We start from the raw sequence: 15,912 nt of genomic DNA, 5'->3' as shown, positions 1-15,912 counted from the left end.
CCATTGCTGGACGCTATACCTATCTGTCTGATAGATTTCATTTTGTAAATGTACATGACAAATCTTCATACTCCAGGGTTACTTGTGGAGTACCACAGGGTTCAGTGCTTGGACAAATTCATTTTACTATGTATATATGCTTCCAATTGGTAAAATCATTAGACAGCATGGGATAAACTTATACTGCTATGCTGACGATACTCAGTTATATCTATCCATTAACCCTGATGAACCTCATCGGTTGGGTAGATTACAGGCTTGTCTTGAAGACATAAAACATTGGATGACTCAAAACTTTCTGCTTTTAAATCAAGACAAGACTGAAGTTCTCATCTTTGGACCTGAAATTCAGAAAAGGAAATTGCTTAGTCAGTCACCTGACCTGAATGGCATTAAATTAGTCTCCGAGAACAAAGTAAGGAACCTTGGTGTTATCTTTGACCAGGACATGTCATTCAAATTCCACGTTAAACAGGTTTGTAGGATTTCTTTTTTCCACCTTCGGAATATTGCTAAGATTAGAAGCATACTTTCCAGGAGTAATGGTGAAAAACTAGTTCATGCATTTATTACATCAAGACCGGATTACTGTAATTCATTACTCTCAGGAAGTCCACAGAATGTAGTTAAAAGTCTTCAGCTTGTCCAAAATGCTGCAGCTAGAGTTCTGATGATTCTCCTGTCTTGGCTGCCTGTTAAATTAAGAATAGATTTTAAGATCCTTCTCACATTTAAAGCTCTTAATAATCAAGCTCCATCATCTGATTGTTCCATACGTTCCTAACCGAGCACTTTGTTCTCAGACTGCAGGTTTACTGGTGGTTCCCAGAATATCTAAAAATGAGATGGGAGGCAGATCTTTTAGCTATCAGGCTCCTCTCCTGTGGAACCAGCTCCCAGTTTTACTCCGTGAGGCAGACACCTTGTCTACTTTTAAGACTAGGCTTAAAACATTTTTATTTGATAGGGCCTATGGTTAAAATCTGGTGTTAGCCTACATCTGGACAAGTGGGGGAGTAGAGGGAGGTGGAGTATACAGTCGGTAAAGACGACTCTCCCTTGCCCTGCTTCCAACATGCCTCCATCTAAAAAGCTAGGTTATGCAGAGTTATCTCTGTAGTTATGCTGCTATAGGCTTAGACTGCTGGAGGACATACTGACCACTTTCCACAATTGACTACTTTCTTCTACAATCTGCTCTTTAACTGCATTATTTCTTGCTATTTCAGCTGTTAACTTTGTTTTTTCTCTAAGTGTTTTTCTCCCCAGAAGAAGCTACAATGATGTTCTGCTGAGCTATGGTGGCCTCATGGAGGGGCCATCGGCTAGCACACTGCTGCTAACCACTTAAACATTCTCCCTCTCCTGATAATAACATTTTACTTTCTTTGACATTGAGTGTGCCACTACTAGTTTACCCATTTAATTATAGATTCACTAGGATAAACACAATAAAGTGTATCTCTCACCAAATAGAATATTTACTAAAAAAATCACAATGTAACCATAGAAACACTTGGTACTTGGCATATATGTTGTGTGTGTGTGTGCGTGAGTGCGTGCATGTGTGTGTGCGCGTGTGTGTGTGTGTGTGTGTGTGTGTGTGTGTGTGTGTGTGTGTGTGTGTGTGTGTGTGTGTGTGTGTGTGTGTGTGTGTGTGTGTGTGTGTGCGCTCTGTCTTCATCCCCAGTGAGTCGTGGAGGATGGCTGCTTAAACTGAGCCAGGATCCTCTGGAGGTTTCTTCCTGTTAAAAGGGAGTTTTTCTCTCCACTGTCGCTAAATGCTTGCTTAGTATGAGGATTGCAGTAAAGACTCTGACACTAGTCAGTGACTTGATGCAACCTGCTGGGTTCCTTATATAGGAAACTTTTTTCTGATTGGCGTAATGACCTGACCTGTATTGGAATGTTTACTATGTGAAGAGCCTTGAGACAACTCTTGTCGTGATTTGGCGCTATATAAATAAACTGGAATTGAATTGAACTGAATTGTAGCTGACTTGCATTTACATAATTATTTAAAAATCTAAGCAAATTAGAATTTTGACCACTCATCAGGGAAACAAGTGAAGCAGATTGTGAGTCAGATATTCTTGTTGGCAAATAAAACAGTAGGTAAAGTTAAAGCTTTAATTTCTTAATATTGCTGAGTGAAATTAGAAATCCTGATGATAATTAGCAGTTATTTAAAAGGTAAAAAACAAAAACTTTGGATGTTCCACCTTCAGCATGTATGGAAAGCATCATAATTTAAATCCTAAAACAGATGGAGCTGTAATTTGCATGCTGGAGTTTCCAAAACTCTAAATTTGAGAAGTGACACATTTCCTCTGCAAGTCTCAACATTTCACTGAGTTGTTTTTAAACTGAGAAAAACTATCGCGTTTCTTTTTTTAGTGTTATGGGATTTCAGACATCTAAATGTGAACCAGTAAATAAAAGAGGACACATTCCGTAAAGGATTTGCTGTGCACACGTCTTCCACTATAAAACTGCACTGACGTACAGGAAGGAAATCAACAATCTTTCAGGCTTTAACCATTTATAGAAACTATAATTGTGGTTTCCAGACTTTGTGACTCCACCAGTGGCTTTCTCTAACATTTGCTGCATTTTACTAAATAAACTTACTTTGTTTCAATCTGAAGTTCAATCAGTCTCAGCTAACTCAAGCCAAACATCAGCTCAAGCTATTTCGAAGACATGCTTGTAAAATAAACAATTTCGTTGCAGGAATGAGTTATTCCGATTTCTTCTACTCTTTAACGTGTACTGATCTCTGTGAGGATGATTTAGTGATCCTCCAGGAGTCCCTGATTGATTTGCCATGAAGTCACGGTAATTAATGGTGACGTTTCCCACGAGGCTGCTGAGGGTAAAGCTGGGTCAAAGGCAGCGTGACGGACCCGTAGGAGCACTCAAGAATCCCTGAAGGCCCATCAGTCACATACAGATAAAAGGCTGGACCTCAAAGATAATGTTAAACCAAAGGGACGGTCAGATGATTCATAAACTGCTTCCTAGTTCCTCCAACAGACAGAAGACGATCGTTTTTGGGGAAAGAACAGAGGCACTTCTTTTGTTTTTGCTCACATGAGCAGGACGTGATGTTCAGTATCTTCCAAATAGATCAAACATGGTTGATCACTTTACTTTTTAAGGACTGCTGAGTCATTCCACTTCATCCCTCACATTAGAAAGTAGCAGTTTGAACAACATTTGCTTCACCAACACTGCTCAAACACTCAAGAGTCACTGTGATAAAATGGACGTCAGATTAACCCTAACCCAATATACCAGTACTACAGCTACGGCTAAGATGTGCTGCAGCAGAATGAGGCTAACAAAGAAATCAAGAGTGTTAGAAAAGCTTCTGTTTAGTCACGATGTGCAGATTTACACTCTTTTATTTGTGTGACAAGATCCGAGACAGAAACTCACCGACTGACTCAACGGCTTAAGTTCACGAGAGCAACAGGTGTGAGCCGAGGCAAGGAAAATGTTATCAGCGAAGGTCGGGAAAAGTCGGAGGACTGCGATTTGTTAAGCAGCTTGAATCAATAAACCAAACTGCTGAAGGTTTTGCCTTTTAATGATCTACTAAAGTGGTTACGGCAGACCTAACCCTCACGTTTATGTAGTAGATGCTACTATATGGTTATCTATTCAGCTGTGTGAGTTAAAAATAAACTGCATTCCACAGAAATATGTCTTAACTTTTATACCACGAAGGACTGCTTAAATGATGCAGTGTGTGTGTGTGTGTGCGTGTGCGTGTGTGTGTGTGTGTGTGTGTGTGTGTGTGTGTGTGTGTGTGTGTGTGTGTGTGTGTGTGTGTGTGTGCGTGTGCGTGCGTGTGTGCATGCACGCGTTTCAGATAAACAATCTCCATATGGTCTAAATTATGTACATACCGGTGATTGTGTGGAACCTGTGGTCACAGAGCCTGTTTCTTCATGGCTTTGTTGAGCCGCTGTGTGAACCGGGTGACACGAGGAGGAATTTCTCCCAGTGAGAGCTGCAGCACACAACACCACTGATGTAAACAACAACAGAGGCTCCTGAATCATTAATTATCATCCATTTTTAATCATATCTCATGCAAATCCCTACCTGGTGTATGGCAAAAGAGAATCCATCACTGCTGGTGTTTTGTGTATGATGCTTTTTTAAAAGTCATGTAATAACAAAGATACCATAATAATCTAGCCACAAAGCCAGTGGTTGACTCAGATATTTCCCTGTTTTTTATTTATCTTTTCATATTGCGAAAGAAAGCTAGAAATAAATTATTTTAAAAATATCACGGCACACCCACTTTATTTTGTGTTATTTGAGACTAGATGGAAGACTACGAGCACTAATATTCAGGTTAAACATTGTGAATGTACTATTTTTAGATCATGGCTTTCACATTGAAGTATTCCAGCTGTGTGTGTGTGTGCGCACGCTCGTGTGTCAGAAGCAATCAGCTCACCCTTTCATATTGAGCTGTATAAAAATGAGTGATCTTGTCTTTTTGATGCATTAAGTGAAATAAAGTTGATGCATTTCTGGAAAAATAAAAACAACCCAGCTAATGCACTCAGGCACAAGAAAAGTAAAGAAAAGAAAAGTAACACACACACACACACACACACGAATATATAGACATAACCATTCAGAAACACAAAGCTCGGGAGAATTTTGACTTGCCAATCAACCAAAATACGTATTTTATTTATCTATGAGCGGATCTGGGTGTACCTGGCAAAACGCCACACATAAATGGTCTAAGCTCCATTCTCCACACCGACAGACTGCAGCTGGGTGTTGAACCAGCATCTTCATGCTGCACAACAACGGTTATACCAACCATGATAAACTGACTAGTGTAAAAATAAAGCTGGCTGTAGCTAAAATGACTTTGTTGGTCTATCAGCGCAAAGATCCAACAATTAGCGCATTGACATGGTTTCCATCACAAACTTAAATGCATCACAACAAAAACCCAGGAAATGTTCTCCTAAGAGACTCAGCTACACAGCAGCCTGCAGCGATTTGTTACAGGTTTCTCCGACTCATAAATTAGTAAGTTATTTTTAGTCAGGCAGCATTCTGCTCGACCATCTGCACAAACAGATGAGTCGCTGGTGCTTCTGCTCAGCGTCACAACTAGTGAGATGCCTGCCGGAGATAAAAGTGAACCAGAATACCAAAATGTGTCAGGCTGAGATTCATCTGAGGGAGCAACAATGACACGCTGACAGGCAGTGGAAACTCAGCCATCACAGACAATGCCTTCACTAGCTCGCCCGCTTTGTCTAAACCAACAGTCCGTGTCAGAAGACTTGGGCTGAACACGCTCAGCAGTTTTCCTTTTCATCTGGAACTTTGAACCAATACAGGCCTTCAGGCTCTTTACTGGGCTGCTTCTGTGACATGATCTTCTTACAAATACTGCTATTGACAGAAATATGTTATTGTCTCCTTCTTTTAAATCATTTTAAAACTTTAACAAGACAAAAGGCTGTGATAAAAGACAGCACATGATAAAAGTAGGTAAATGTTTTATCTGTAAATATTTACAACCTTTGTTGTGTTGTTAAAGTATATCATTTTATTCTGATTCCAGTGACATGTAAGCCTACTTTTCATCTGTTTGTGCATTATATCCAGACATGAATAATCATAGCAATGTATTTATTAGATCAATGGTTTTTATGTTTTCTTTTCTTGTGCTATTATTGACTTTTTTATCTGTTTTTTGTTTTGTTTGTTGTGATTTTTGTCCTTTGCAACTCTTTGGTCATCTCTCCAGCTGTTTTTAAATGTGCTATAGAAATATAAAATGGTATGGTATGGTGGTGAGTTGGATCAGATGGCAGGGGAACATGCCGCGTAGACCTGGCAGACCCAAACGCATAGTGAGGGTCTGCTGGGAACGCCTGGCAGAAGAACCTGTCAAGACGGTCTTCAACTCCCACCTCCGGCAGAGCTTTGACCACGTCCCGAGAGCAGTGGGGGACATTGAGTCCGAGTGGGCCTTGTTCCACTCTGCGATTGTCGAGGCGGCTGTTGCTAGCTGTGGTCGTAAGGTGGCCGGTGCCAGTCGTGGTGGCAACCCCCGTACCCGCTGGTGGACACCAGAGGTTCGGGGAGCCGTCAGGCTGAAGAAGGAGGCCTACAGGGCGTGGCTGGTCTGTGGGTCTCCGGAGGCAGCAGACAGGTACCGGATAGCCAAGTGGGGTGCAGCAGTGGCAGTTGCCGAGGCAAAATCTCGGGTGTAGGAGGAGTTTGGTGAGGCCATGGAGAAAGACTATCGATCGGCTCCAAAGAGGTTCTGGCAAACTGTCCGGCGCCTCAGGAGAGGAAGGCAGCAACTCGCTCACACTGTTTACAGTGGGCATGGGGAGCTGCTGACGTCAACTGAGGCTATAGTCGGACGGTGGAAGGAATACTTTGAGGAGCTCCTCAATCCAACCAATGCGCATTCCGAGGAGGAACCAGAGCTGGGAGGCCTGGGGATGGACTGTCCGATCTCGGGGGCAGAAGTTGCTGAGGTAGTCAAACAACTACACAGCGGCGGAGCCCCGGGGGCGGATGAGGTTCGTCCTGGGTATCTCAAGGCTATGGATGTTGTAGGGCTGTCATGGTTGACACGTCTCTACAACATTGCGTGGTCATCGGGGGCAGTTCCTAGGGAGTGGCAGACCGGGGTGGTGGTCCCCATCTTTAAGAAGGGTGACCTGAGGGTGTGTTCCAACTATAGGGGGATCACACTCCTCAGCCTCCCTGGAAAGGTCTACTCCAAGGTACTGGAGAGGAGGGTCCGATCGATAGTTGAATCTCAGATAGAGGAGGAGCAATGTGGTTTTCGTCCTGGCCGTGGAACTGTGGACCAGCTCTATACCCTTGCAAGGGTGATGGAGGGGGCATGGGAGTTTGCCCAACCAATCCACATGTGTTTTGTGGATTTGGAGAAGGCTTATGACCGTGTCCCCAGGGGCACCCTGTGGGGGACGCTCCAGGAGTATGGGGTGGGTGGCTTTCTGTTAAGGGCCATTCAGTCCCTTTACCAGAGGAGCGTGAGTTTGGTCCGCATAGCCGGTAGTAAGTCGGACCTGTTCCCAGTGAGGGTTGGACTCCGCCAGGGCTGCCCTTTGTCACCGGTTCTGTTCATCACTTTTATGGACAGAATTTCTAGACGCAGCCGTGGTGTGGAGTGTGTCGAGTTTGGTGGCAGGAGAATCTCGTCTCTGCTTTTTGCGGATGATGTGGTCCTCCTAGCTTCATCCAGCTCTGACCTTCAGCTCTTGCTGGGTAGGTTCGCGGCCGAATGTGAAGCGGCTGGGATGAGGATCAGCACCTCCAAATCTGAGACCATGGTTCTCGACCGGAAAAGGGTGGCTTGCCACCTCCGGGTCGGGGGAGAGGTCCTACCTCAAGTGGAGGAGTTTAAGTATCTCGGTGGTCTTGTTCACGAGTGAGGGTAGGAGGGATCGGGAGATCGACAGGCGGATTGGTTCGGCGTCTGCAGTGATGCGGACGCTGAGCCGATCTGTCGTGGGGAAGAGGGAGCTGAGCCAGAAAGCCAGGCTCTCGATTTACCGGTCGATCTACGTCCCAATCCTCACCTATGGTCATGAGCTTTGGGTAATGACCGAAAGAACGAGATTGCGGATACAAGCGGCCGAAATGAGTTTCCTCCGTAGGGTGGCCGGGCTCAGCCTTAGAGATAGGGTGAGGAGCTCGGACATTCGGGAGGGACTCGGAGTAGAACCGCTGCTCCTCCGGATCGAAAGGAGCCAGTTGAGGTGGTTTGGGCATCTGGTCAGGATGCCTCCTGGACGCCTCCCCGGGGAGGTGTTTCGGGCATGTCCTGCCGGCAGGAGGCCCCCGGGGCGACCCAGGACACGTTGGAGAGGTTACATCTCCAATCTGGTCCGGGAACGCCTTGGGGTCCTGCCGGAGGAGCTGGTGGACAAGGCCGGGGAGAGGACGGCCTGGAGCTCCCTAGTTGGGATGCTGCCCCCGCGACCCGGACCCGGATAAGCGGAGGAAGACGACGACGACGACGGTATGGTATGGTAACAGTCAAAATCCCCCCAATAATAATAATTAATATGTGTTAAAAATAAATTCAATCAAAATATTTCTGATTCTTTTTTTTTTGGTGAAATAGAAAATTTTATTGTAAAAATTGTGAATTATAAAACAACTGCTGTTATTTTAAAGGTGACCTGAAAATTAAACGTGTTTTTTCTGTGAGTTTTTGGTTGATGGCTAATTCTGCCAGATAGTGATTTTGCAAATGAACCAATAATGAGACCAGGAAAACCCACTGAGCCTCAGATTGAAAAAATAAGTCCTTTTTCAAAATATGTGTATATTTTTGAGCTGGTGCAGAAGGATTTGCTACAGAAAACTGTCAGCGCTGAGTGCTGCAGGCACAAGGACATCAGAACCACGGGGAGGCGGGAAAAATGACACTTTGGAGTGAGGTTGCTTCCAGAGAGAATAAGCATGTCAGAAATAATAAACATGCCCTGTAATTTAGAGAATCATTTAAACAGCAGTAGTCTGGGTTAATATGTGAATAAATGAACAAATGACTTAAAAAAAGGCTATAAATAAGAAGGTAGGCTTTGTAGTGTGAGAGATATTAAACATCTCAAACAGGTGAAGGATTATTTTAAAGTTTGTCATCTTTCTGAAAGAAAACTAAAATGTTTTTTCTATTCTTTTTTAAAATTTTCTTTAATTTTGTTGTTCTTTTTCTTATATAATTGTCGTAAACCCACACGGCCATATACTTTTCATCTGCACATTGGCTCTTTAACAGTAGGATCTGTATTATACTTTCCCCATGAAGCTGCAGACTGTGGCACAGCCATGTCATCCACAATTAGTGTTCCAGGGAGCCACATGGACCCACATGCAGTCACCGAGCTTAGGGCCAAACCAGCGCCTTCCACTTCCCGGCTCATGCAGTGGAGAACACGCTTACAAAAATCATCATCCCACTGAGGCTGAAACAAGACAGCTGCAAAAACTGTTTTGCACAGAAGCAGAATAAGTTATTGCTGTGAATAAAAACATCTTTTGACCATTTAAATAAAGAGGGAATCAACTTGAACTTTGTTTTTCAGCAGAAACACGTAGCATTCATAGGCATCATTTTAGCCAGGGATGCTGGAGACCTCCAATATTTATAATTGGCAGTTTTGTCTCTACCAGTGACATGTCACACATGGTCAGTGTGGCTGGGTGGGACCAGGTGGGAAATTGGCCATTCCACTAACCTCCCCAGAAAAGACCTCCTCCTTAATAAATCACATTCATGTTCACAGAAGTCATTAATTCATCATCTTTAATTATTACATAAATGCTAAATCCAATTAATGTATTTATTTTAATCATATTATATATATGTGTGTGTGTGTGTGTGTGTGTGTGTGTGTGTGTGTGTGTGTGTGTGTGTGTGTGTGTGTGTGTGTGTGTGTGTGTGTGTGTGTGTGTGTGTGCGTGTGTGCGTGCGTGTGTGTGTGTGTGTGTGTGTGTATACAGTGTTGGGAAGGTTAGTTTTTTAAACAAACTAGTTCAAAGTACAGTTCATATTTCTAATATTTCTATTTTCCAGTTTCTAATGATTTTGCAACAATCTGAACCTATTTTACATGAGTTTATGCTGAATTTAAATATTTTTGTTGTACTAATGTAATGTACAAATATAGTGTATTGTGTGACATCATTCTAATTAGCTTAATATAAAATGGGTATTTCAGTATAATTTTAAATATACTAATGTTCCTCTTTTTCTGCCTGGCTGCCCAAATAGCTGCTTCTTGAATGATAAGGTGAGATTGTTCTTGGAGGTGTGGGTGTAAGTGTTCACTGCATGACAAGGAGAACAGTGGATAGACCTGATAGAGCTGTGGATCTCCAGAATGTGTGGAATTATAGGAACATGGGAGTCTTTTGGGTTGGCATAGCTAGCCCAGTGGCATCTTCTTATACTGATTGGCATAGCTGTATCAGTGCCAAAGCGAGGACTACAATTTTAAAGCCCAGTTTCACCAAGAGGGAGCCCATTGACTTCCTACAAGAGGTGGTTTACAGATGATGGAGGCTCTACAGCTCCAAAAAAAGTCAAATGCATACCCTCCAAAGAAAGTTTGCAAGGGCATGATTGGACGTTGTCCCATCAAAATTGATACAGGACGGTGCCGACACTGTGCTAAAGGCATTTGTCAATGGCTAAAGGCTACACCAACACACTTAAGCAGGAAATGCTTATGGGGCTAACATACTTTATCAGCTAATTAAACAGGCACATTTTGTTTATCCCTTCATGATTTGCACATAGACTGAATCTAATGTTTTTTTTTTAAATATGATACTCATTTTTGTACTAAATTGACCATAACACTTACTTTTTTCTATTATATAATATTGCTATTAAATTCTGTTCGCCATTATTAACAATAAAAGTTACCAAAATGTCTTTCTAAAAATAAAACACTGATTTAGACATCATAAGCATCCTAGAGCAACATATGAATGGTTGAAAAAAGTTTGAAGTGTTTTGTTTTTATAGGTTTGTGATCGTGACGTCATCACCGACGCGTCCACCCTGATGGAGGCGTGTGAGTCCTTGTTGCTCGTTACTTGTTACTACTAGGGGTGACGGTGGCACAGGAGTTAAGTGCTCGCCCCGCAATCGGAAGGTTGCGGGTTCGAGCCCCGCTCAGTCTGTCGCTGTCGTTGTGTCCTTGGGCAAGACACTTAACCCACGTTGCCTGCTGGTGGTGGTCGGAGGGACCGGTGGCGCCAGTGCTCGGCAGCCTCGCCTCTGTCAGTGCGCCCCAGGGCAGCTGTGGCTACATTGTAGCTCATCCCCACCAGTGTGTGAATGTGTGTGTGGATGGGTGAATGACTGACTGTGTTGTAAAGCGCCTTGGGGGGTTTCAAGAACTCTAGAAGGCGCTATATCAAATACAGGCCATTTACCATTTTACTACAGTGCGCTCAGTCTCGTTCTTGCGGCTTAAATTAATCTATTATTCAGTTGATCGGTTATATCATACAACTCTGGTAAATCATTGCTGTGTTGTGGGGTGACACACGTGATCACCAGGGGAATAAAGGTGGAAAACAAGCTAACGTTTCACTGTTTTCTTGCTTGGAGGCAAAACCCCGGAGACCAAGTATCTGGCATAACAAAGTCTCGTCAGATCGCAGCTGTAAGGCGACCAAACATCCCCTTCTGGAGTATTTTCATTTTTGGTATGTTACAGATGGTGTGCGTTTTTATTAATCGTTTCCGTCCTTCAGCCGCGACACACACACACAACACAACACAACACAACACAACTTCTCCTGATACAGGACGATAAATTTGATTGTTTCACTAGAAAAACCAACAAATAAAATGTTTATATTCTCATCTGGACATCTACATCCGCTCACACCACAAACAAGAAAGCCGAAATTGTCCGCTATGCAGATCTGAGACAACAATATGTCATCAGTGCTCCAGTCTTCGGTCTTTCATGTGGATCAAAACCATTTTTAACGCTGATTTTGTCCACATATTGGTCCCCGGCGTCTTTATTTAACCTATCCCTGTGTATTCCGCAACTTTTTTGGGGGGGATTTTATAATGTTGTTTAATTTCTTTCACCCAAATACAACTCTTCTCTGCACCAGTGCCGTTTGTTTCGTGGTGTGTGTTTACACTCGTTAGCCTTCCAACATGGCCGCGCACATCCCAGAATGCTACGCGTAATGACGTGCGATCACATCGATGACTCACCGTGTAATTTTTCTCTTAAATATGTACATATCGAAGAGAAAAACGACACAGTATGGTTTTTCTCGACAAATCCAAACAACTTCCGGCAAAGGTAATGACTTCCGGCGAAGGTAATGACCCGATGTCTTGTTTTTCCGGATACGTCATTTCCTGTCACGGCAAAGACGCCAGCTGATGTCTGCAGCCGGGACTGGGCTCAAGATGGCAACCAGTGCGGAGGTGTTGTGAGGAGCTCCGTGACTGTGAGTTGTACCACGTTAACAAAGGCAAATAAACCATATATTACCGGCATTGTTGTTCAAGGAATCGTTTATGCATAAGATAAGAGGAAGAAGAACTTGTTACTGAAAGGATACTCACCTCCACGTCGACTGTTTCTAGCTGGCTAGCTTACAGTCATCTCAGCTCAATCTTTTGAAATGGCAAAAAGAGGACCGAAAATTTCCAAAGAGGAAGCCTCTTTACTGCAACGAGGTATGCAGGACTTTGATGCTGCTTTCACTCCACTACCTGTTACACCCACAAAGAGCCCTGATACAAAAAAAGCAAAATCAGCTAACATCTCACCTGAAGGAACATCTAACGATGACATCTTGAAAGCCGTAATGGAACTATCTGGCCGCTTTGCAGCGCTAGAGCAAAAAATAACTAAAAATACAGAAGTTATCGCTAATGTCTGTGATCAGCTAAAAGCAGTTGAAATGCATGTACAGAAGAACGAAAACATGATTAAAGATGTATCGGAGCAGTTGGTTAAGGAGCAGCAAAGAAGTGATGATGCCGAACGATACAGCAGACGATGGAACCTGCGGCTGTATGGCAAGAAAGAAACACCGGGGGAAAACATCAGAGAGGAGATAATGAAGCTCTTCGTTGCGCTTGCACCAGAGGATAAAGAAAAGTTGGATTTCCTTGTTGATACTGTGCACAGGGTTGGTGTAGTCCGGGACAATTCCACTCGACCTGTCATTATTCAGTTCACTATGCGAGCTTTCAGAAACAAGATCTGGAAGGTATCCCGTGACAACAACACACTTAAAGAGAAGAAACTGTTCCTGAAGGAAGATCTGACACAGGCTGACCGGATGGAGCGAATTCGGTTGTGGCCGATAGTGGAGGAAGCTAGGAAGCAAGGAAAGCGTGCTGGCTTTAGAGGCCCTCATGCTTACATAGAAGGGAAAAAAGTTACTCGCTAGATGTTGATTTAAAGCTGTGTGACGATGGATGCTGGTAAAATTATTTTCAGTTAATACTTGAAAAAGGTTTAAAAAATGCGCATAAAGCAAATGGGTACTTGCAGTTAAGGTTAAAGGTTCGTAAGTACTATTCTTTTATTATTTTTCTTTTTTCTTCATCTTTTTTCTTCTCGGTGATTGTTATTGACATCAGCAATTTGTTCAAATATGGCAGGTTTTAGTTTTAAGGCACTAAATGTTTGTTCGCTTAATGTTAGGGGTCTACGGGAAATCACAAAAAGAAAGGCAATTTTCATATTTTGTAGGAACTGCAATGCAGACTTCGTTTTTCTGCAGGAGACTCATTCATGCAAGGATGATGAAAAGTTTTGGAAGTCACAATGGGGGGATTCCATATTTTTTTCTCATGGCTCAAATCACTCTGCTGGCACGGCAATTCTGTTAAATAGATTTTGTGGTGACATACTGCAGTCTGTAATGTCAAATGAAGGTCGCTGGCTTATGTTGGCTGTGAAATTGGATAACCAACATTTTATTATTGGAAATGCTTATGGCCCAAATAATCCGTCTCATGCAAGAACTGTTTTTCAGGAATTTTCTTTAAAGTTGGATTTTTTGAAAGCAAAATACAATAACCCCATTTTAATTATTGGAGGTGACTTTAATGATGTTTCAGATGATATTGTGGACCGGCTTCCTCCAAGGTTTACATCAATAAGTTTCAAACCTACTGAATTTTTGAGCGCAAATTACCATCTTACAGATGTGTGGAGATATATGAACCCTGACGCTACACAATATACGTGGTCCAATTCTAGCAGGAGTTCCCAGTCACGAATAGATTTATGGTTAATGTCTACACATGGATTACAATATGTCACAGACGTTTCTCACTCACATGCCCCATTATCTGATCATAAATTAATAAATCTTAGATTAAAAGGAGTTAAAGAACGACCAAGTATTAGGGGCTATTGGAAATTTAACAATGACCTTTTGGAAGATAGAAATTTTAAGGAAAGTGTTTCATTTTTGGTTGAGAAAATTTTTAAGGAAAGAGAGATGGATCCAATTCAAAAGTGGGAGTTTTTCAAATATAAGGTTCGGGAAACAGCAATAAAACGATGTAAAGAAATACAGAAACAGAACACAAATAAAATGCAACATTTAATTGTTAAATTAGAGCCCGTAATATCTAAGCAAGACTTGTCTGAAAGTGAATTAAGAGTTCTGTCCAATCTAAAAGATGAACTTGATAAAATGTATGTCAATTTAGCTAAGGGTGCATTCATAAGGTCTAGAGCTAAGTGGTTAGAGAAAGGAGAGAAAAATTCTAGTTACTTTTTTGCTCTAGAAAAAAGAAACAGGAAAAGAAACAACATTGTGGCTCTTAATATTAATGGTATAATAAACTCAGACACTGCTATGATCGCCAATTATACTACCTCATTTTACAGTGATTTGTATTCTACAAAATTTAATCAGACTAATTGTGACAGATTCTTAAATCATATTAGGATGTTTACACCTCTGATATCGGAGGCCTTTAAAGACTCTTGTGATGCTGAGCTTTTATTTCCAGAAATTACAGATGCTTTGCATTCAATGAAGTTAGGAAAGTCACCTGGTAGCGACGGACTCTCAGTAGAACTCTATCTTTGTTTTTGGGAATTAATTGGTAGTCACCTTTTTCTGATGTTCAAAGAATGTATAAGTAGGCAAGAAATGACAACAACCATGAAACAAGGTCTTATAACTCTGCTCCCTAAGACAGACAAAGATCCTTTAAAAATAGAAAATTGGAGACCTATCTCACTTTTAAATATTGATTACAAAATTTTATCTTTGGTGTATGCGAAAAGACTAAAAAAGGATTTAGGTGAGATAATAAGTGAAAACCAGAACGGATTTCTTCCCAAACGTCACATTAGCTCTAATATTAGACTAGTGTTGGATCTAATCGATTATTCACATTTTATAAACTCAAATGCTTTGATGATTTTCCTCGACTTTTATAAGGCATTTGATTCGATTGAACACACCTTCATTTTACAAACACTTCAAATTTTAGGTTTCGGAGAGTCGTTTATTAGTGTTATTGAAATGCTTTATAAAGATTTAAACAGCTCAATAATTTTATATCCACAGATGTCTGGGAGGTTTCCAATATTAAGAGGTGTACGACAGGGCTGCCCAATTTCTTGCTTTTTGTTTCTGATTGCCGCTGAACTTTTGTTTTTAAATATTTCACACAATCCAAATATTCATGGTTTAGAAATTTTTAATAGAGAAGTTAAGATGTCCCAACTGGCTGATGACACAGTCTTGTTTCTTAGAAATAAATCACAGATACCAAATGCTCTACATGCAATACGAGAATTTTCAGAAGCTTCAGGACTGAAGCTAAATGTTGATAAAAGTGAAATTTTATGTTTATATGAGACCAATGACCAATATATGTTCAATATTCCCGTCAAACAAACTGTTAGATATTTAGGAATTCACATAATAAAAGACAAAATGATGAGACAAACATTAAATCTGCAATCAAGGATTAAAAAAACTCATTTGATTCTTAATATGTGGCTGCAAAGGGACCTCTCTATTTTTGGCAGGGTGTTGTTAACAAAAGCGGATGGCATATCAAGGTTAGTATATCCCGCCCTCTCCCTTCATGTTAATGATGCAACTTGTAAAGAAATTAACAGTTTATTTGTAAACTTTGTCTGGAAGAACAGGTATCATCATCTAAAAAAAGACATACTCTATCTGGAAAGAGCAAGGGGCGGGGCTTAGAACTCTTAATTTTTTTCCACTTAAACAACACCTTTAAAGTCAAATGGATTAAAAAATGTCTAGAAATGCCAGAATCTTTATGGAATTTTATTCCACACAACATATTTAAAATGGTAGGGGGGT

This window comes from Nothobranchius furzeri, chromosome 5, assembly GCF_043380555.1.
Source record: "Nothobranchius furzeri strain GRZ-AD chromosome 5, NfurGRZ-RIMD1, whole genome shotgun sequence".
NCBI lineage: Eukaryota > Metazoa > Chordata > Actinopteri > Cyprinodontiformes > Nothobranchiidae > Nothobranchius > Nothobranchius furzeri.
Note: the sequence above shows the minus strand (reverse complement) of the source record.